We start from the raw sequence: 23,256 nt of genomic DNA on the forward strand, positions 1-23,256 counted from the left end.
CCTGTCTCTACCAAAAATATAAAAAATTAGCCAGGCATGGTGCCACACGCCTGTAGTCCCAGCTACTCTGGAGGCTGAGGCAGGAGAATCACTTGAACCTGGGAGGTGGAGGTTGCATTGACCCAAGATTGCGCCACTACACTCCAGCTTAGGCGACAGAGTGAGACTCCATCTCAAAAAAAAAAAAATAAGGATTGCCTTGGCTATTCGGGATCTTTTTTTGTTCCATATGAATTTTAAAATAAATTTTTCTAATTCTGTGAAGAATGTCAGTGGTACTTTAATGGGAATAACATTGAATCTATAATTTGCTTTGGGCAGTATGGCCACTTTGATGATATTGATTCTTCCTATCCAGGAGCATGGAATGTTTTTCTATTTGTTTGTGTCGTCTCTAATTTTGCAAAGTATTTTTCTTATCTTTAAAAACATTGATTATAATCCCAGCACTTTGAGAGGCTGAGGCGGGCCTATCATTTGAGCCCAGGAGTTTGAGACCAGCCTGGGCAACATGGTGAAACCCCGTCGCTACAAAAAAAATACAAAAATTAACCAGTCATGGTGATGCATGCTTGTAGTCCTAGCTACTCGGAAGGCTAAGTTGGGAGGATGGCTTGGGCCCAAGAGGTGGAGGTTGCTGTGAGCTGAGATCGCGCCACTGCACTCCAGCCTGGGCAATAGAGCCACACTTTGTCTCAAACAAACAAACATTGAAAAAACTATTATGAGAGAATGATCATCACAGAATGTCGCTGAATTGTAGAAAATAAGATGCCTTAACTTTTGGTGCTTTGAGAGGTACTAGGTTGGCAGTTTAGGTATCAGTGGTGAACTATTATTAATACATATTTAACAACCAAAATACCCAAATATGAGTGATGTAGATTTTCTGGAGGAATTCCAGTCCACTCTGCCTTGATGTAACAGAAAATCTCTCTGGTTCTGGGACCTTCGAAGGTATGTGTGCACACTTGGGGGAAGAGGGAACCTGTGGCCCCTGCCCAAGAGGCTTCTTGTTGAATGACAGACAACTAATGCCTTATTGGCATTGCCCAGGAATTGGCAAGCCCAGGGAGAATGTTCTGTTCTGGATTGCACAGCTCACCATTCTTTACTTGGCCCAAGCAGAGAGGAAAGTTAAAATCCTTAGAGAGGAAGACCTAGATTGTGTTAGGTGTTGGCAGGAGGAAGTAGTAGAAGACATATTTATTTTCATTTCCCCAGGATTGGCATGCACTCAGCAAATGTTTCCATAAATTACATAAACTAATTTTAGTTCCCATTTTGCTGTTAACTTATTTTATGACTTCAAGCAAGTGATTTTTGCTTAAGCCTCAGTGTCTCTAACTTTACAGTTGGTACAACCCCTGAGATAACACCTATGAACAAATTTATAAACTCTAAAGCTCTATGCACATGAAAAGATGAAAAATAAGTTGTCTCTGTTTTTGTTTGTTTGTTTTGTTTTGAGACAGGGTTTCACTCTGCCGCCTAGACTGGAGTGCGGTGGCGCAATCTCAACTCTGCAACTTCTGCCTCCTTGGCTCAAGCAATCCTCCCACCTCAGCCTCCGGAGTAGCTGGGACTACAGGCACACAGATACCATGTCCAGCTAATTTTTGTATTTTTTTGGTAGAGACAGGGTTTCAACATGTTGCCCAGGCTCGACTCAAACTTCCGAGCTCAAGCAATCCACCCACCTTTGCCTCCCAAAGTCCTGGGATTACAGGCATGAGCCACTGCACTCAACCAGTTGTCTCTGTTTTGCTTCTTCTCAAATACCGACAGATATTAAACATTGTCAAAAACACAGTGCTAATATTTTCTATGACTTTCTTCCAATCGAAAAGCTTCTATAGCTTGTGAAAACACATATTCTTGCTCATAGGCTAAAGCTAATTTCATTATAAAATTTTAAAAATTTGGCCTTAAGTGTCTTTGTTTTTTTGAGTTGAACGTTATAAAAATTTTTGTTCACCTTAGTTTTAATTAAGATTGATTTTCTCGGCTGCTCCGCAAAAACTCATTTAACACATAGTGTAGTCACCTACATTTCTGCTGTTAATTCTTAGTTCTGACAACTATAGCTGTATCTACTACTTATAGTCTATTACTGTTATAAATTGAATACTTACAACGTCCACAGCACTGTGCTTTGGGTTTTATATATATTCTCTTTAATCTTCATAACAACTCAGTAAGGAAGATATTATTCTTTTTCTACACATGCAAAAAGAGATTCAGAAAGGTAAAGCGACTCAACCCAGCTAAGAAATAATAGAGCCAGGATTCAGCCAACTCTGGCGTACTTCAGTGTCCTTGGTCTTTCTGTTATGTCAGCTAACTGACTTCAAACATATTTATGGAACATAGCCCAATGGTAAATTAGAGTCTATATATACGAATGTCAGAACTACCAATTCATTTTTAAGAAGAAAAGGAAGAGGAGGAATGGGAGAGGAGGAGGAGGAAGAGGTGAATGAACAGAAGGGGGAACAATGAGGAAGATGAGGAGGAGGAAAACCACTGTAATATGTAACTTTTCCAAAAATCTTTACTAAATGTGCCTCAGATTACCACACTTAATGCCCTTCATTGTTTGGTACAATCAAATGAACAGTCTACAATCATTCTTTTGACATTTTCTAATTCAAGTAACAGCCTTGATAGTACTAAAATAAACCAGGAAAAACTTCTACAGTGCTCCTTGTGTAAAAATAATCCTTAAAAGATTTTAAAGATAATTCCCACCATCAAGCATATAAAAGAGGTCCCTGCATCTTTCACCTATTAAATCATCTATCTCTACAGATTCCACTTCAGCAGGGAATAGCTTGTTTAGTAACTATTTTCGGGTCTTTGCAGATTCTGCTACAGGTGTCTTGTACTTAAGAATGAGTAACTTCTCCTAGTATTACCACACTGGCTGGAGGCAAAGCTCTTAAGAAACATGAAGTAGAACTTGGCTTGAAGCCCTTTGAACATATAATTACTCTCTAAATTTCCAATCTACACAATAGCATTTTACAGTAGCAGCATCATTCCAGCACAGTGAGAGAAATGTTAAACTTAGCTTATTGGTAAAAATAGTCTACATAGCTTAAAAAATTATGCACATTTTAAATAAGTTTGAAACATAAGTTAACTTCCCACGTTTCTTTCCAGTCTTTGGAATATGGGCAATTTGACACTCAGCCTACAATTAGAAAATATAGAGTGTGCAATCAGAAAAGCTAAAAAAGCTTCTAACTATGAATCAAAGAAATATGTATATTACACTCAATTATTCAGAAGTTAATTATCCAGAATCATCCAATATTAGCCAGAAACATTCAGATTTTCTTCATTTCCCTCATTTTCAGTCACTGATCAGCAAGCTGTGCACATCTCCCAGAGTACTTATAAAAATTAAGAGACAAGGAGACTCTCTTATCAGCTAATATTTAGGGACCTAAAACCTAGGTAAAGAAATAACAGCAATGGTTATCAACTGGGGTAATTGAGAGGATGTGATACATCAGAGCACCCTAGGAATTGTCTCTACCAATTCATTTTTTTTTTTAAATTATACTTTAAGTTTTAGGGTACATGTGCACAATGTGCAGGTTAGTTACATATGTATACATATGACATGCTGGTGCACTGCACCCACTAACATGTCATCTAGCATTAGGTATATCTCCCAATGCTATCCCTCCCCCCTCCCCCCACCCCACAACAGTCCCCAGAGTGTGATGTTCCCCTTCCTGTGTCCATGTGTTCCCATTGTTCAATTCCCACCTATGAGTGAGAATATGTGGTGTTTGTTTTTTTGTTCTTGCAATAGTTTACTGAGAATGATGATTTCCAATTTCATCCATGTCCCTACAAAGGACATGAACTCATTTTTTATGGCTGCATAGTATTCCATGGTGTATATGTGCCACATTTTCTTAATCCAATCTATCATTGTTGGACATTTGGGTTGGTTCCAAGTCTTTGCTATTGTGAATAGTGCTGCAATAAACATACGTGTGCATGTGTCTTTATAGCAGCTTGATTTATAGTCCTTTGGGTATATACCCAGTAATGGGATGGCTGGGTCAAATGGTATTTCTAGTTCTAGATCCCTGAGGAATCGCCACATGGACTTCCACAATGGTTGAACTAGTTTACAGTCCCACCAACAGTGTAAAAGTGTTCCTATTTCTCCACATCCTCTCCAGCACCTGTTGTTTCCTGACTTTTTAATGATTGCCATTCTAACTGGTGTGAGACGGTATCTCATTGTGGTTTTGATTTGCATTTCTCTGATGGCCAGTGATGGTGAGCATTTTTTCATGTGTTTTTTGGCTGCATAAATGTCTTCTTTTGAGAAGTGTCTGTTCATGTCCTTCGCCCACTTTTTGATGGGGTTGTTTGTTTTTTTCTTGTAAATTTGTTTGAGTTCATTGTAGATTCTGGGTATTAGCCCTTTGTCAGATGAGTAGGTTGCGAAAATTTTCTCCCATTTTGTGGGTTGCCTGTTCACTCTGATGGTAGTTTCTTTTGCTGTGCAGAAGCTCTTTAGTTTAATTAGATCCCATTTGTCAATTTTGGCTTTTGTTGCTATTGCTTTTGGTGTTTTAGACATAAGGTCCTTGCCCATGCCTATGTCCTGAATGGTAATGCCTAGGTTTTCTTCTAAGGTTTTTATGGTTTTAGGTCTAACATTTAAGTCTTTAATCCATCTTGAATTAATTTTTGTACAAGGTGTAATGAAGGGATCCAGTTTCAGCTTTCTACGTATGGCTAGCCAGTTTTCCCAGCACCATTTATTAAATAGGGAATCCTTTCCCCATTGCTTGTTTTTCTCAGGTTTGTCAAAGATCAGATAGTTGTAGATGTGCGATGTGCGGCGTTATTTCTGAGGGCTCTGTTCTGTTCCATTGATCTATATCTCTGTTTTGGTACCAGTACCATGCTGTTTTGGTTACTGTAGACTTGTAGTATAGTTTGAAGTCAGGTAGCATGATGCCTCCAGCTTTGTTCTTTTGGCTTAGGATTGACTTGGTGATGCGGGCTCTTTTTTGGTTCCATATGAACTTTAAAGTAGTTTTTTCCAATTCTGTGAAGGAAGTCATTGGTAGCTTGATGGGGATGGCATTGAATCTATAAATTACCTTGGGCAGTATGGCCATTTTCACGATACTGATTCTTCCTACTCATGAGCATGGAATGTTCTTCCATTTGTTTGTATCCTCTTTTATTTCATTGAGCAGTGGTTTGTAGTTCTCCTTGAAGAGGTCCTTCACATCCCTTGTAAGTTGGATTCCTAGGTATTTTATTCTCTTTGAAGCAATTGTGAATGGGAGTTCACTCATGATTTGGCTCTCTGTTTGTCTGTTATTGGTGTATAAGAATGCTTGTGATTTTTGTACATTGATTTTGTATCCTGAGACTTTGCTGAAGTTGCTTATCAGCTTAAGGAGATTTTGGGTTGAGACAATGGGGTTTTCTAGATTTACAATCATGTCGTCTGCAAACAGGGACAATTTGACTTCCTCTTTTCCTAATCGAATACCCTTTATTTCCTTCTCCTGCCTAAGTGCCCTGGCCAGAACTTCCAACACTATGTTGAATAGGAGTGGTGAGAGAGGGCATCCCTGTCTTGTGCCAGTTTTCAAAGGGAATGCTTCCAGTTTTTGTCCATTCAGTATGATATTGGCTGTGGGTTTGTCATAGATAGCTCTTATTATTTTGAGATACATCCCATCAATACCTAGTTTATTGAGAGTTTTTAGCATGAAGGGTTGTTGAATTTTGTCAAAGGCCTTTTCTGCATCTATTGAGATAATCGTGTGGTTTTTGTCTTTGTTTCTGTTTATATGCTGGATTACATTTATTGATTTGCGTATATTGAACCAGCCTTGCATCCCAGGGATGAAGCCCACTTGATCATGGTGGATAAGCTTTTTGATGTGCTGCTGGATTCGGTTTGCCAGTATTTTATTGAGGATTTTTGCATCAATGTTCATCAAGGATATTGGTCTAAAATTCTCTTTTTTGGTTGTGTCTCTGCGTGGCTTTGGTATCAGGATGATGCTGGCCTCATAAAATGAGTTAGGGAGGATTCCCTCTTTTTCTATTGACTGGAATAGTTTCAGAAGGAATGCTACCAGCTCCTCCTTGTACCTCTAGTAGAATTCATTTGTTTTGTTCAATTTGTAAATTTGATTATGTGAATCATTTTAATCTTGGCTATATAATTATTCTAAAGTGGATATTAAGTCTTGCTGAAATTTAATCACAATTTTTGGAAATCCTAAATGGGGGCAGTGGGGAAGAGGAGAAAATACTTTCAGTTCAAATGCAAACATTTAACATTTCATTTAAATGTTCTCTTCAATATAAAGTGATTAAACTGTATGCTCAATGTATTCAGCTGATTTACAAACATTTATGCTTTAGCCATAAACCCTAATGTTACAATCCTGTTTAGTAATGGTCTTGTCCGTGAGTAGCTCACAGACAGATGATTGGCGGGTCGGCTGGGTCTAAAAATAAAACAATGAGAAGAAAAGTTGAGTATCCACAGGGAAGTAGAAAAATAATAAGACTGATTTTCCAGTGAGGGTTATGGAAATCAGTATCTTCAACTTAAAGACACACATTGTGAATGATTTAGGTTTTAATGAGGTGCAAGTTAGATTGTGACTCTGAATTACTTCATAAGACAGAAGTGTAGTTAAAGCTTTAATCACATTAGTTTATTTCACTGTCAACAATCATTTTACAATACCACAGTGCATTTAATAGTGGAAATGAAAACAACCCAGAAGAAATACAGTACCAGAGTCATAAGTTCAAACTTTAGGACTCACATGAGTGAGCTAAAATAAAACTAAAATGTCACATTTTGAAAACCAATCAGTGAGTCAGCCCATCAGGCACTCAACATTTCTGGAAGACCTACTATGTGGTAAGAATTGAACCAAGATTTTTCTTGTGGAGAATGAAGGGGGAGTTTGAACTGAGGATGGATCTGATTAAATAAATATTTCTAGAAGATCACAGATCACTTTGCAGTAACATGTAGAATATATTGGAAGAAGGAGATACTAGAGCACAGAAGCCAATTAGGAAGGCATGAGGGCTTGGCCATGTTATGGGGTTAGAGAGGAATGAGTGGAAGATAGAAATATTTTAAAAGAAGAATCAACAAGATGGACCTCATAAGATTTCATGATGTAAGTTGGCATTATTGATAGAAATAGGAAAGATGGGAAAGGGAATCTCTTGCAGTTGAGCAGGTAGATTTTGGGTTGGTGTGGAATATCTTCCATTTAAGATGCTGGTAGTTCATCTAAATGGTTGCTGGATCAATTTAATTTACCATAAGAACCCAAAGTATATGTGATTTCTTCATAATGTCACATACTGTAATTTTATGCAGTGATGAGGCTGAGTTTGAAAAGATGCAATCTATTAATTGTATTTTTACACATTTACCTTCTGTTAATTAATACTAGTCAGATATAATACTTACTGCAGAAAGCTGAGATTTAACTGTATCTTTGAAACCTACTTTCTTATACAATGAATGTTGTCTACATCTTATCGATATATGAACTGTAAACAGATTCAAACTTTGCCTATGTTGAATCTGTTTGTCAGGAGATTGGGGTCTAAAACTATTTTGCACAATATTGAGTTAATCACAGCATGCCACAATCTTTAAAACAGTTCACAGAGGCTAGTGTGTTCAGCTTAATGTGGATCTCTAAATTCTATGCTTTCATGTAAACAAGCTGTAGTCCAGAACCACCAGGCCTGCACTTAGCCATCGGGCTCTATTTTAATCTCACTTCTCCTTCAAAATTACTGTCTTCCTGAAATGCCAAACATATCTGTCACAAATTACAGAAGTTCTTTCCAATTCTTCTGATATTCCTTTATCTTTATGGTACATGAGATTAAGCAATAGATTACTTTTTGTTTTTTAAGCACACGACAAGTAGGAAACAAGAAGATCAGGAAATGGTATATTCGATGCTCTATATGTTTAGAATAGTTAACAAAATTGAGATTCAAATATAAAGAACATCTCGGCCCAGTGTGGTGGCTCATGCCTGTAATCCCAGCACTTTGGGAGGCTGAGGCGGGCGGATCACCTGAGGTTAGGAGTCCAAGACCAGCCTGGCCAACGTGGTGAAACTCTGTCTCTACTAAAAATACAAAGTTAGCCGGGTGTGGTGTCGCACACCTGTAGTTCCAGCTACTCAGGAGGCTGAGGCAGGAGACTCACTTGAACCAAGGAGGTGGAGGTTGCAGTGAGCCGAGATCGCACCATTGCTCTCCAGCCTGGGCAACAGAGCAAGACTCCGTCTAAAACAAACAAACAAACAAACAAAAAATCTCTGTACTAATCATACATGAACCATAAAATCCAGCCAATTTAATTCATAGTAGTGTAATGCTGTTTAAAAACCCTTGCTTAAATATTTCACACCCTAAAAGTGTTAGTCCCATACCAAGAAGTAGAGTAGTTCCTTGAATGCTGGGGTTGCATCCTCAGTTTCCACTATAGTATTTGAAAATAGGAGGTATCCAGTAATAAAAGCAGCAGGGAGGGAAAAGTATAATGCCTTGGTGACAGTCACAACAAATTGGTGACTCTCTAAGATGTTATTAATGAATAGAAAACTGAACTGCAGCTATATCATCTCAGGACATGTTCTGGGTATTTTGATTTTTTTTAAAAATTGCAGATAGCTGATTATCTTACCATTTATTGTTTCTCTTAAAACAACTTACTGTGTCTTAAAAAAACTTAGTAAAAACAAAACCACAAAGTAATAAAACCACTAAAAATCCAGCAGGCAATTGGTTTGCTTCCAATTATAATGCATCTAGATAGTTGATTACTATGCAGTCATAAAAAATAATGAAAAATACATTATGATTCACGTTTAAATTACAGAACATTATGTATAGTGCAATTTTATTTTTATTTTTAAAAAGATATATTAACTTAAAAATTGTTCCTGTCTTAAGATAAATATGTATTTTGGTAAAGATACATACCAGAATCCAATCAGTGATTATCTCTGAGCAATGGGATTACAGGTGATTTTTAAAGTTTTGCTTCTCTGTATGTTATTTTTTTCTATAGTGAACATGTATTATAAGAAAGATAATTATAAGAAAAAATAAAAATAATTAAACTGTTTTAAAATTTATAAACCCCAGAGTCACAGCTGCATAAAAATAAATTTTAATTGCTTTTAAATTAATATTTACTGCATGTTATTTAGGACTAACAATTTCTTCAGAATCTGATTTTCTTGTTACATTTTTGGAAATAACTGCAAATTTACAAAGAGATGTTATGGCTGAAGCAAGTATGAATGAAAAGAAAGGCATCTACACAGGAGTAGCCAAGGCTGAATTTCAGGAAGGCAAGGTTTGACCAGGTCTGGCCCTCCAGGAAGAGAGAAGGTCAATCACAATGACCACTACCATTCATTGAATCTTACTGTATCCAAGCATCATGCTAATGCTTTACATAAAATATCTCAAATCCTCACTACATTCTTGAAAAGTTGGAGTTATTATTTCATGTATCATATAATAAAACAGACTCAGAGAAGGAAATTACTTAAAGCTATACAACTATTTAACAAGGCAGCTCCACTAGACTGACGGGACATTAGTGAGACCAAAGCAAGAAGGCAAATTGGTCCAGGTAGAGATGGAAAGATGCTGATAAGCCCTGAGTTTCACTTCAACATTCCTCTGAATCAATGTTTAGTACAATACTACTAGGCCAATGGTTGGTCCTTCAATAACCTCCAACAACAAGTAGGGCCACAGTTAACATCACTGACACAACACATGGGAGAGCAAACTATTTCATATGAAGAAAAGGTGCATGGGGTTTATCCTGATGACACAGTGGTGGGAGGGCAACCAGTGAGGGAGAAAGGGGGATGCTTGCAGCTAGCTCAAGGAAGTGTGCAAAATGCATAGCCTATCTAAATTATTCAATACTCACAGTGAGAGATGGTAATGAATGGTAATGTGTCCTCCTTGTAACCAACATCTGGCAGGTAGAGGTGAGTGTAGACAATAAAGCTACACCAAATTGTCAATCATTTCACTGTTACTCTCTTTGGAATTTATCACTATCTAAACATCTATCTATTACTATCTAAATATGTGTATATTTTGTTTAAAACTCATCTCTCTCTCTCTAAAATATAAATTATATGAGAACAGGGGGTTTTGTCTATTTTATTCATTGCTATATTCCTAGTACTTAGTTCCTGACACAGATTAGACTGTCAATAATAACTGAATGGTTGAATCAACTATATTATGAATGTCGAGTTTTCTCCTACACATTCGTTAACAAGAAGCTTGTCATACGAAAGACCGGATTGTGTTTGAGAACGGCAGTGGAATATCTGCATAGATATGGAACTCAGGTGGCCAAAGATGTGAAACTCAGACATCACTGAGATATCTGCCTGCCTGAAGTCGAACTGTGGGAGTCCTTTACATCTAGGTTGATCAGTAAAACTATGAGATATATTCAGTTCTGTAAAAGGCATAGTGAAATTAGAACAAAGACTCAAAATTGAGCTTTGGTAAAAGACCTCAGTTAGGCAGGAAGAACTGAAAGATAGATAAGAATTGACCATGAAAAAAAAGTTTTAAGAAGGTTATGGTATGTGCACTGCTGTCAAGCTATCCCAGTGATGATTTTAACCATACATTTTAATTTAAATAACATACATGGCAATTTCAATATAAGATGATCACTTGTTCAACTGATTAGGGTACCAGAAAGCCAAGTTGAATTATGCTGATAGATTCAATCAGAAGAGGAACCAGAATGCAGGTTGAGAGAGATCTAGTCCCCCTGACTGAGGGAGAATGAAGAAATATCCATGTATCTGAGACTACTACTTAAAGGCTAACATAAAGAAGAGCTCAAAAGTGGATCTTCAATAACATTTCACAAATTTGTACAATAATCTACAGCACAGTGGATGCAAAATTTTTAGAATTTGTCCTGGAGCTAAACCATTAAATATACCCCAAAGGAGTCACAGTTTCCTGGAGAGGCAGGGAATCCACTTTGGATTCTTTTAATTCTGTAGTTGATCTGCTTACTGTTTGCTGCCTCTTACTATGTCCCTCTTGGGTGCTGTGCTAAGTATAGTAGGGGCAACAAAAAAGAACAGAACACAGTCCCTAAGGGGCTTGCCATCTTGTGTTTCAGCAGAGTGAATGGGTAAAAGACAAACTGTACTGGGTTCAAGATGAAATATGATGCAAAGAAATGGGCACCGTTAATCTAAGACACCATTTTTCTTTCTCCCTCCTTTATTTTCTCCTCTTCTCCCTTTGGAGGTAACCCTCTGTTGTAAATGAGTTGAGAGAAGAGAACCAGAAAAAGCTGAAGTTACTCCTTTTTCGAGTTAAAAAAGCAGCCGGCATATAATGACTCAAGGGAAATTACAATAAAACACAAAAAAACCCACATTAGTAAAATATTGGTAAAAATGAGAATGAGACAGGTTAGCAATTAGAGACTCTTCCAAATATTAAACACTGGTCAAGGAATTACTAACTTGTGTAACCTGTGCCAATGTCTTAACTCTCTGACCTTCAATTTCCTCATTATAAAAATGTGAGCATTAGGTTAGAACAGCAGTTCTCAAATGTTTGTCCGTTTAAAAATCAGGGACTTGTTAATAAACTACATTCCCTAGCCTCAGCCAAGGATTCTGACTTGAAACCTCCTACATGAGACCCAGAAGACTGCATTTTAGACACACCCCTCATATGGTGTGATGCATAGTCCTTGCTCTGGAGAACACTGTCTGAGAGATCATGCACAGTGCAAGGCTCCATTACAAAAGGAAAATAGCAGAAATATTAACTACACATCTTGTAATTTCTTTTCTTTCTCTTTCTATTCATGTATTCCCATTGTAATACATTCACAAATAGTTTACAGGTGGAATTATTTCACAAATAGAAGTATAATTTAATCTGTATGCAATTCCTTCTGCAGTGAAATAAAAATTATACTTTTATCAGAAAATGAGGCTTAAACACAACACTGCATTCAAACTAAGAAAATTAACTCACAGTCACAAAGCAAAATGAAGTTTCCAGAAGATTTCATGAGTTATGGTTTATGATACGGAGAGAAGAGTTTGAGCTATCAAATGGAAAATGTTTTCATTCTCCCACTGAAAATACGTTTTAGGAATCATGGTTACTCAATATGCTTATATTAGGCATTCATGCAGCTCCTGTGTGCATCCAGGGACTGGCATGGACGTTTTCTACAGAGAAGCGGAAGGAGAGCAGGAAGTGAAGCATCTTGGTCTTCAGGAACCTTGTGACTTCAATGTAGACACATACTCCCATACATGGAAAAAGTGGTACTTGAGTTTGTGCTTTATCCTTTGGGTAACTCCTCTGCCACCTGGTATTTTCAGGCTAATAGTATTTTATTTTGAAAAATACCATATTTTCCTTTAGTGGCAAAGATACATGGCTTGATTGCATGACCATTCAGTGCTAACACTCCTCATACTGTCAGATGATTTGGATCCAAGTGAAATTACCATCCTCATTTCCTCAACCATGAATTTTTTGAAATTCAGCTACTTAATGATTCATTTCAAAAAGCTCTCCTGCTATCATTCCCCCTCAGCATTTAATCTGTTTCAAATTTAAGTTTACAAGGAGTTCAAGAGATTTGATGGTTCCATATTTATTAAGTGAAGATCAAAGACTCTCTTTGCTTTTTTGAGTTTTTTGTGTCTGAAAGGGATGACATAACATTTCAGATGTCTTTCTGACCAAGGAATTCAGCATGAAAATGCCTTCCTTTTCAAGCATTTACTTCTGTCTAAGCCTAAACATTCTCCAAATTATAAGCACATTGCCATCAAACATAAAATTTTATTCAGTGTTGAATTTCAAGGACTCCAGGAATTTAGCACACCTTATTATTATTTTTTTTTTTTGCTACCAGAAACCACTGTCCTTTTCTTCCCACAAAGCCCTTTTTCTAGTTAGATTGGCTTCAGTGCTTATAAAGAGGTATAAGTGAAAGGTTATCTTTCTAAATAGATCTTGTAGAGAATATGGCTTTGTTGTGTTGTTTCTAACAAAAAATAATCAATGAATTTAAAAGATGGATCATATATGGAGAAAATATTATAGAAATATATAACAGACAAAAGATTAATGTCCAGAATACATAAGGACCTCCTAAAAACCAGCAAGAAGAAAAGGACAAATAAGAGAAAAGAAAAGAAAGCAAAATATTTGATCACAGAACAGAAAGCCCAAATGATCAATACATGTGAAAAGATACTCAAACTCATCCATAATCAGAAAAAAAAAAAACAAAGTAAGTAACAAAATACTATTTTACACAGATCATACTGGCAAAGATTATAAAGTTTAACAATACTGCATATGGCCAAGATGTAGAGAAGCAGGATTTGAGTAAATTAGCATTAAACATTTTATAGAACAACTGGCAATACATTTGAAAATATACATATCCTATGACCCATCAGTTCTATTTCTAGGAATATATCCGAGAGAAACTTTGCACTTATCCACAAGGAGATAAAGCATTAGCTGTGATACTAACAACTGCTTGTAATAAACACTAAGAATATCTTAAATGTCCATCAAGTCAATAAGGGAGAAATAAACTGGGGTACTGTTAAATGATGGAATCTATACAGCAGTTAAAAGGAGTTATCAAGACCTATATGTATCAACATGGACATAGAAAATGAATAAAAAAGCAAGTTGCAGAACCTTATGTACTATATATACTATTTATGTAGACTTAAAACCATACGAATCAACATTGTATATTATTAATATATGTATATAGCAAAAGATCATAGAATAAACAGAATTCCTGATTGCAGGTGCCTCTGTGGAAGGTAGGAGAAATGGGACTGAAAGAGGGTCCGGCCGGGCGCAGTGGCTCATGCCTGTAATCACAGCACTTTGGGGAGATTCAAGACCAGCCTGGGCAACATGGTGAAACCCTGTTTCTACATAAAAATACAAAAATTTGCTGAGCATGGTGGCACGTGCCTGTAGTCTCAGCTGCCTGGGGGACTGAGGCAGGCGGATCATTTGAACCCAGGAGGTTGAGGCTGCAGTGAGCCCAGATTGTGCCACTGCACTCTAGCCTGGGTGACAAAGTGAGACCCTGCCTAAAAAAAAAAAAAAAAAAAAAAAAAAGAAGAGGGTTGATATGGTTAAGCTTTGTTCCCCCACTCAAATCTCATCTTGAATTGTAAACCTCAGGTGTTGAGGGACAGACCTGGTGGGAGGTGATTGGATCATGGGTGCAGTTTCCTCATGCTGTTCTTGTGATACTGTGGGAGTTCTCACGAGATCTGATGGTTTTATAAATGGTAGTTTCCGTTAGGCTTTCTCTTTTTTTGAGACAGTCTCACTATGTCACCCAGGCTGGAGTGCAGTGGCGCCATTTTGGCTCACTGTAACCTCTGCCTCCCGGGTTCGAGAGATTCTCCTGCCTCAGCCTCCATAGCAGCTGGGACTACAGGTGCGCGCCACCATGCTGGGCTAATTTTTGTATTTTTAGTAGAGATGGGGTTGACCAGGCTGGTCTCAAACTCCTGGCCTCAGGTGATCCATCCGCCTCGGCCTCCCACAGTGCTGGGATTACAGGCGTGAGCCACCGCACCCAGCATCCCTTTGGGCTTTTTACACTCTCGACTGCCGCCACGTAAGGTATGCCTGGTTCCCCTTTTGCCATGATTGTAAGTTTCCTGAGGCCTCCCCAGCCATACAGAACGGTGAGTCAATTAAACCTCTTTTCCTTATAAATCACCCAGTATCAGGTAATATCTTTATAGCAGTGTGAGAATGGACTAATACAAGGTTCCACAGGAGATTTCATCTTTACATGTGCTGTGTTTCGTTTTTCATTAGAAGATGAAGCAAATAAAACAGTGCTAATATATATTACTTGAGTGGAGAGTGCACTGGTTTATGTCATATTATTCTTTGTACTTCTTTGTATTTTAGTTATTAAAACTAAAATAAATAATAGCAGGAAATAACTGGGGGAAAAAACAAAAATACTAATGACAATTCTTTTAAACTATGAGAGTGCTATGGTGGAGCTAGCCAGCTCTGTAGAGCTAGTTTCACAAAATGCAGTGGTGATATTTACAAAGCATTCTGAGAATTACTCATTGCAAGAATCCAAAGACAACTACAAAGATTGGGAATATTTGCTTCACAGAAAATTGAAAGTTGAGAAAATGTACGAGTTATAGAAATTAAGACATACAAATTGGTGAGTCTCCTATATTTTGTATTTGATAAGAGTAATGATTCCTACAATCTTATGTAGCTCATTGATGGAGTCTAAGTTTCTACCAATTCAAAGTCAACAACTTCCCCAAAAGCTAATAGACATGTCAAATCATCTTAAGAATTTGTAATATGAAACAGTTATGTTAAACTTGACTAAAATATATACAAAACAGTACATTCCTTTAGAGGCAGTCACAAACTCTAATATGTACAGGCAGGTAACTTTCATGAGTAAAGTGATTACAAGTGAAAATGAATGAATTAATGTGTAAATAAATTCAACCAATTTAGTCCATCTTGGATTTTATAACCTTGGTAGACAAGGGAACAGAGGAGTATTTCTCTAGGAACACTGGTGTAAATCTTGGGGTAAATGGTGACTGACACTAGGCTTCAGCACTGAAGCCAGAGACAGGGATGTGGGGTTTATGGTGAACAGGAAGTACTGGTCCTATACTGGTCCTGTCTTAAACGGGGCATGGGTACTAGCCAACTGCTTCCATACAGGAATTATGAACCACAGTGTTGTTACGTGATCCGATTTTTCGATATTAGCTTAAAAAATCCAGATTTTATGTTAATCTACTAATTTTTAAATGTCAAAAAAACGAGATAAGTCAAACTGTGAATTATCATATATTGAAAGAAATATTACACAGATGTACAAAGAATGAGGAAGCTCATAAAACACTGAGGTAGCATGACTTCCATGAAATGCTAAGTAAAAAAGGCAAAGTGCAAAATGGTGTCTGAGTATAGAATAGTGTCTACAGTGATGGAAAGGGGGAGAAATGCTTTTTGCTTTTATTTTCAAAATGGGAAAGATGGAAGAATAAATCCAAGCTAATAAATATGGTTACCCATGAGGGTGGGATGGGTGGAAGAAGGAAACACAGAAGGAAGAAAACAGTTGGAAGCAAAACTTCTGCACTTTGATATACAGTTTTCACTTTGGAATTGTGTGTGTGCTTTATATAAGAAAGAAGTAAAAAAAGAAAATCACCAAAACAAATGAACCTAAGTATTGAGCAGGGAGTGAGGGTCTGAGGGTCTGCATACCTGATGCCCAGGAACCCCATGGTAAAGCTCATGGTTGGCATGCCACGCCCACCACTTATACTGTCCCACAGTCAGCCCTCCCACCCAAGGGAAGGGTCGGGCAAAAAAATACGTCATCAGTGAGCAAACCTAGGCCAGTTACCTGTTATTATCAGTTTAGACCTTAATTATGAATATAGTGGATCAAACATTTAAGGAAAACATAAAAGAGAACCAAGGTGAACAATGTGATATAATTCAAGAGAAAACAAATATTTCAGTAACGAGACTTCTAGAATAGTTCTAATTAGTAATCTCAAGAGATAGAGAAGATAATACAATCATCAAGTGCAAGCTGATGTTTAGAAAAGCAATCATAAAGAGTTGGATATTGGCCAGGCATGGTGGCTCAAGCCTGCAATCCCAGCACTTTGGGAGGCCGAGGCGGGTGGATCACGAGGTCAGGATATCGAGACCATCCTGGCTAACACGGTGAAACCCCGTCTCTACTAAAAATACAAAAAAAAAAAAAAAAAAAAAATTAGCCAGGCGTAGTGGCGGGCACCTGTAGTCCCAGCTGCTTGGGAGGCTGAGGCAGGAGAATGGCGTGAACCCAGGAGGCAGAGCTTGCAGTGAGCCGAGATCGCACCACTGCACTCCAGGCTGGGCGACAGAGTGAGACTCCGTCTCAAAAAAAGAAAAAAAAAAGAGTTGGATATTAAATAGGATTATCAAAACAAAGAACCCATCCAATAGAAAAAGGTATGAGTGTGCTTATACATAAATTCAATTTTACATATTGTAAACATATTAACATATAATTATATATAATACATATACATAGAAAATTTAAATAGAAAACAAAAATGGTCAATGAATATTGAAAAACTGTTTAACCTCACAAGTAAACAGGGAAATGTAAGTTAAAACTAGATACTTTTCACAGTTCAGAATGGCAAAAGTAACTGCTATTTTGGAAATCTAATGATGTATAAACAAATCACTCAGAAATAATGTCTTTAAAAAATCATTTATTATCTTTCATGGTTTCTGTGCATGCATGAGGAATTCATTAGTGGTTTGGCTGGGCAGTTGTGACTTGGGGTGTCTCATTCCCTTGAAGCTAAAGTTTTTAAAGGCTTGACTGGGGCAGGAGAAACCACTTCCAAGACCGGCAAGTTGGTGCTTGTGATTGGAGGCAGGCCTCGGTTCCGCTCCACAGATCTTCTGGAGTGTCCTAGGGGCATGGCAACTGGCTTTTTCTGAGAGAGCCGTCCAAGAAAGCCAAGGCTTTTATGTCCTAGCCTCGGAAATACCACATGATTACTCACTATATTCTATTGGACACATGGGCTAGCTCTAATTTAGTATAAAAGGGACAACCCAAAGGGTATGGAAGCTAAGAGGCGGGGATCTCTGGTGGATGGTTACCACAGCTGCGATATTCAGTTTCGGTAAGAATGGGAGGAAATCGGTGTCCTCAACCACTACTGCTGGGTGTGTAAATTATCTTGAGAGCAATTTGACAGTAGCTAGTCCGATTTAAAATGCACATATCTTTGCATGTATTTTATGTAAAAGAAATGTGTAGAAGGATGCTCATTGTAGCAGGGCTTTTAATAACCAAAAAAAAAAAAAAAAGGGAAAAATCTAAATATCTGTAAATAATAGAATGGATAAATTACGGAATTCTGTGAAGCAGTTAAAAAAATAAGTGTAGCAGATCCATGACTGACCAAGGAATGATTTCTAAGACACACTGTTAAAAAACAAGCGGGAAAAGGATATACTTTCATTTACATAAAAAAGCAAACACATGAAAACTGTGTGTGTGTATATGTTTCTGTGTATACATATATAGACATGAAAATCCACAGGAAACCTTTAGAAGGACACATGTAAAATTTTTGGCAGTTAACTTGGAAAATAATGTAGAGCATGGGAAGTGCAGGCAGCACTTTTACTTTATAATATTTTGTTATATCGTTATAAAACAATTTCGTTATGCCCAGAGCCAGTCTTCAGAAAACTAAGAGAGAAGAGAGCAAGGTCTCAACTTCTAAGTCTGTTTTCACTGTGGCTTAAGAAATAGGAAAGGGATGTTGGACACACAGCCATTAAAATACTGGCTCCCACTTAATTCTTCAGTTTCATCATCTATAAAATGGGGATAAGATACAGTATCTACTGTACAATGCCATCATGATCAAATGAGACAATGAAAGTCACTGGCACTTATGAAAAACTCAAAAAGTGGTGACTATTGGTTTAGGTCTATTCGAAATCTCTTATTAGAAATAAAACTGTTTTGGTCAATATGCAGAGTGTAACCGAATACATGCTAAGAGAAATAAAACCAATCATGACCTGTATTGGTTTCCTCTTCTTCTCCCAAAAGTATTTAAGGAAGGTGTGCTACCTGGATCCGTTATTAGTTTATGAAGAGTGTATCTGCTGGTACTATAAAATCAAAACACAACTTATTGTTGTAGATGAAAAAAAGTCTTTAGAAAAGCTTAACTATGGTTAGAAAAATCAATTTCAATTATAACACCTCAACTTGAACATTTCTATTAAAGTTTCTATATTTCAATATTAATAACTTCTAACTTCAATTGTAATACCTTCTCAACTTGAACATTTCTATTAAAGTTTCTATATTTCAATATTAATAACTTCTAACTTCAATTGTAATACCTTCTCAACTTGAACATTTCTATTAAAGTTTCTATATTCACATAACACCTATTAAAACAGCAACCCACTTACAGGTCTCTGATTCTATAAACTTGCAACTTGATAGATGTAGAAATGAATCTTGCCTACACCACTGATTCATTGAACTGTCAGGACAGGTCATTTCCCTTCTCTGGGCTTGAGTTTTCCTCATTGGAAAAGTAAGAAATCTGGGTTAAATTATCTCTAACAACCCTTTCTATCTCAGAAGTGTTCTATGACAAAGTGTTCTCTGGCCCTCCTTTAATCAGAAGCACTATTTTCCTTGTGAATTGACCAAAGCATCAGATGTACTTCTCGTTCACCATGAGAATGTGGTTTCCAGCAAAGGACTTTCTTAAAAATAAAACACTGCAGCAACAAGCAGTGTCTGTGGAATTCATCATGATGGGATCTGACCTGAAACCAGGGTATAGATTCTTTTTAAATAATGTGCAATGGCAGTGGAAAGCTTATTAATCAGAAGATCCTAAATAAAATGTACCTTAATATTTGTCACTCACTGAGGGGTCTGTACTATCGGCCATTCTTTGCCTAAGTTACTTTTGCCTTACCAGTTTACTGTCACTTAACTTTTCACATCATCAAGAACTGTGTTGTCCCATACCTTCTGTACCATTTCCAAACTTTTCTGAATAAAATATCTACTAACATATATTGGGTAGGCTCAGGGCTGAAAATCTCATGAAATATATTTATGAAAAGTGTTTTTGGCCGGGCGCAGTGGCTCACGCCTGTAATCCCAGCAGTTTGGGAGGCCGAGGCAGGCAGATCATGAGGTCAGGAGATCAAGACCATCCTGGCTAACACAGTGAAACCCCATCTCTACTAAAAATACAAAAAATTAGCCAGGTGTGGTGGTGGGCACCTGTAGTCCCAGCTACTTGGGAGGCTGAGGCAGGAGAATGGAGTGAACCTGGGAGGCAGAGCTTGCAGTGAGCCGAGATTGTGCCACTGCACTCCAGCCTGGGTGACAGAATGAGACTCGGTCTCAAAAACAAACAAACAAAACAAAACAAAACAAAACAAAACAAAAAAAGTGTTTTACTTTTAGGTCTTTAATCCATCTTGAGTTAATTTTTGTATAAGGAAGGGGACCAGTTTCAGTTTTCTGCATATGGCTAGCCAGTTTTCCCAGGACCATTTCTTAAATATGGAATTCTTTCCCCATTGCTTGTTTTTGTCAGGTTTGTTGCAATGGTTGTAGATGTGTATTTTTCTGAGGTCTCTGTTCTGTTCCATTGGTCTATATGTCTGTTTTAGTACCAATACCATGCTGTTTTGATTACTCTAGCCTTGTAGTACAGTTTGAAGTCAGGGAACATGATGCCTCCAGCTTTGTTCTCTTTGCTTAGGGTTGTCATGGCTATACGGGTGCTTTTGTGGTTCCATATGAAATTTCATTTTTTCTAATTCTGTGAAGAATGTTAATGGTAGTTTGATGGGACTAGCATTGAATCTGTAAATTACTTTGGGCAGTATGGCCATTTTCATGATATTAATTCTTCCTATCCATGAGGATGTTAGGTTTTTCCATTTGTTTGTGTCCTCTCTTATTTCCTTGAGCAGTGGTTTGTAGTTCTCCTTGAAGCGGTCTTTCACATCCCTTGTTACCTGTATTCCTAGGTGTTTTATTCTGTTTGTAGCAATTATGAATCTGAGTTCATTCATGATCTGGCTCTCTGCTTGTCTATTGTTGATGTATAGGAATGCTTGTGATTTTTACACACTGATTAAACCTAGGCAATACCATTCAGGACACAGGCATGGGCAAAGACTTCATGACGAAAACGCCAAAAGCAATTGCAATAAAAGCAAAAATTGACAAATAGGGTCTAATTAAAGAGTTTCTGCACAGCAAAAGAAATTATCATCAGAGTGAACAGGCAACCTGCAGAATGGGAGAAAATTTTTGCAATCTACCCATCTGACAAAGATCTAATGTCCAGAATCTACAAGGAACTTAAATTTACAAGAAGAAAACAACCCCATCAAAAAGTGGGCAAAGGACATGGACAGACACTTCTCAAAAGAAGATATTTATGTGGCCAATAAACATATGAAAAAAAGCTCAACATCACTGATCATTAGAGATATGCAAATCAAAACCACAATGAGATACTACCTCATCCCAGTCAGAATGGTGATTATTAAAAAGTCAAGAAACAATAGATGCTGGTGAGGCTGTGGAGAAACAGGAATGCTTTTACACTGTTGGTAGGAATGTAAACTAATGCAACCATTATGGAAGACAGTGTGGCGATTTCTCAAGGATCTAGAACTAGAAATACCATTTGACCCAGCAATCCCATTATTGGGTATATACCCAAAGGAATATACATCACTCTACTATTAAGACACGTGCACATGTATGTTTACTGCAGCATTATTTATATTAGCAAAGACATGGAACCACCCCAAATGCCCATCAATGACACTGGATAAAGAAAATGTGGTACATATACACCATGGAATACTATGCAGCCATAGAAAGGAATGAAATCATGTCCTTTGCAGGGACATGGATGAAGCTGGAAGCCATCATCCTTAGCAAACACAGGAACAGAAAACCAAACACTGCATGTTCTCACTCATAAATGGGAGTTGAACAATGAGAACACACGGACACAGGGAAGGGAACAACACACACCAGGGCCAGGTGGGGGGTGGGGTACAAGGGAAGGGAGAGCATTGGGACAAACAGTTTATGCATGCAGGGCTTAAAACCTACTAGATGACGGATTGATAGGTGCAGCAAATCACCATGGCACACATATACCTATGTAACAAACCTATACGTTCTGCACTTGTATCCCAGAACTTAAAGTAAAATGAAAAATATGTATATATATTGAAAAGTATTCCAAAAAAAAAGGGTGCAACTACCTTTTCTCTTTGACAGTTCAACTCTATAACAACATAAAACATTTGAACTCGAATAATGTTTTCTGCTTAAAGCCACAGTAAAAGTTAGAATGCATCCATTCAGTTGAGTTCCTACATTCTATTACCATCTTTATAAAACTGCTTGAAAAGTTCTAGGTTTTTTCATGCTGGTTAACAGGATTAGCCCATATGATCATCAAAATACTCACTGTGCCAATAGCAGACACCACAAGACAGGTAAGCGTCAAGTTCTTCCAATCTTAAGTACTTGGCCACTATAGGTTAAAATTTTGAGTCTGAGAGTTCCAGAAAACGTTCTTATATTCAAGACATATTAATAATTTCAGATGCATAACTACTTCTTTTGAAATATAACTTTTTAGCAAAAAATGATTCTCAACAGAGTTTTACTGCAATTATAAAGCAAATATTAGCTGGGAGCAATGGCTCATGCCTGTAGTCCCAGCTACTTGGAAGGCTGAGGTGAGAGGGTTGCTTAAGCCCAGGAGTTCCAAGCATCTTAGGCAACATAGCAAGATCTCATCTCTCAAAAGAAAAAAAGAATAAATATAAGACCTTTGTTTCAGGATCTTATTATATATTTTATAACACATGTCATGTTCTATTGAGTGGCACAGGGTGAGACTCTTGAGTGTGTCTTTTTCTTGTATAAAGAGTTGAGAACTCACTTTGCAGAATATCACAAAGGAATCTGGAGGCTTGGGGCTATGTCTTTTTCACCACTGCTTCCTCCACAGTGCTATCACAATGCTTTGTACATAAATGCTTAATAAATGTTCACTAAACTTAATTTGAGAGGTTATACAGAATATACACAAAACCTCTTGATACAATATATACTGTATAATATAGTTACATAGTTTCAAAATCAAGAATATTTTATTCAATGAGGTAGATAAAAATATAACTCAAAGGTAAGGCATTTTCAAAATGTCCACGTATTATGGAATTTAAAATGTATCCTAGTTTATGTTGTCAATGTTAAATGTTTTCATAACTCATATCTATTCAAGTATTTTTCAATGTTTAGAAAAAAGATTTTTATTTAGCCAAAATAACCACTAAAATGATGTAAGGCAAAATACTTCATTTTATTTCTTAAATGCCTGAATATTTATAATCATATAAATTTTCATGCATTATATAATTTATGAGCTACTGTACTTTCACATTAATTAAAAATATTAGGAGACTCTAACCACTTCT

The sequence above is a fragment of the Pan paniscus genome, chromosome 2, assembly GCF_029289425.2.
Source record: "Pan paniscus chromosome 2, NHGRI_mPanPan1-v2.0_pri, whole genome shotgun sequence".
NCBI classification, from domain to species: domain Eukaryota; kingdom Metazoa; phylum Chordata; class Mammalia; order Primates; family Hominidae; genus Pan; species Pan paniscus.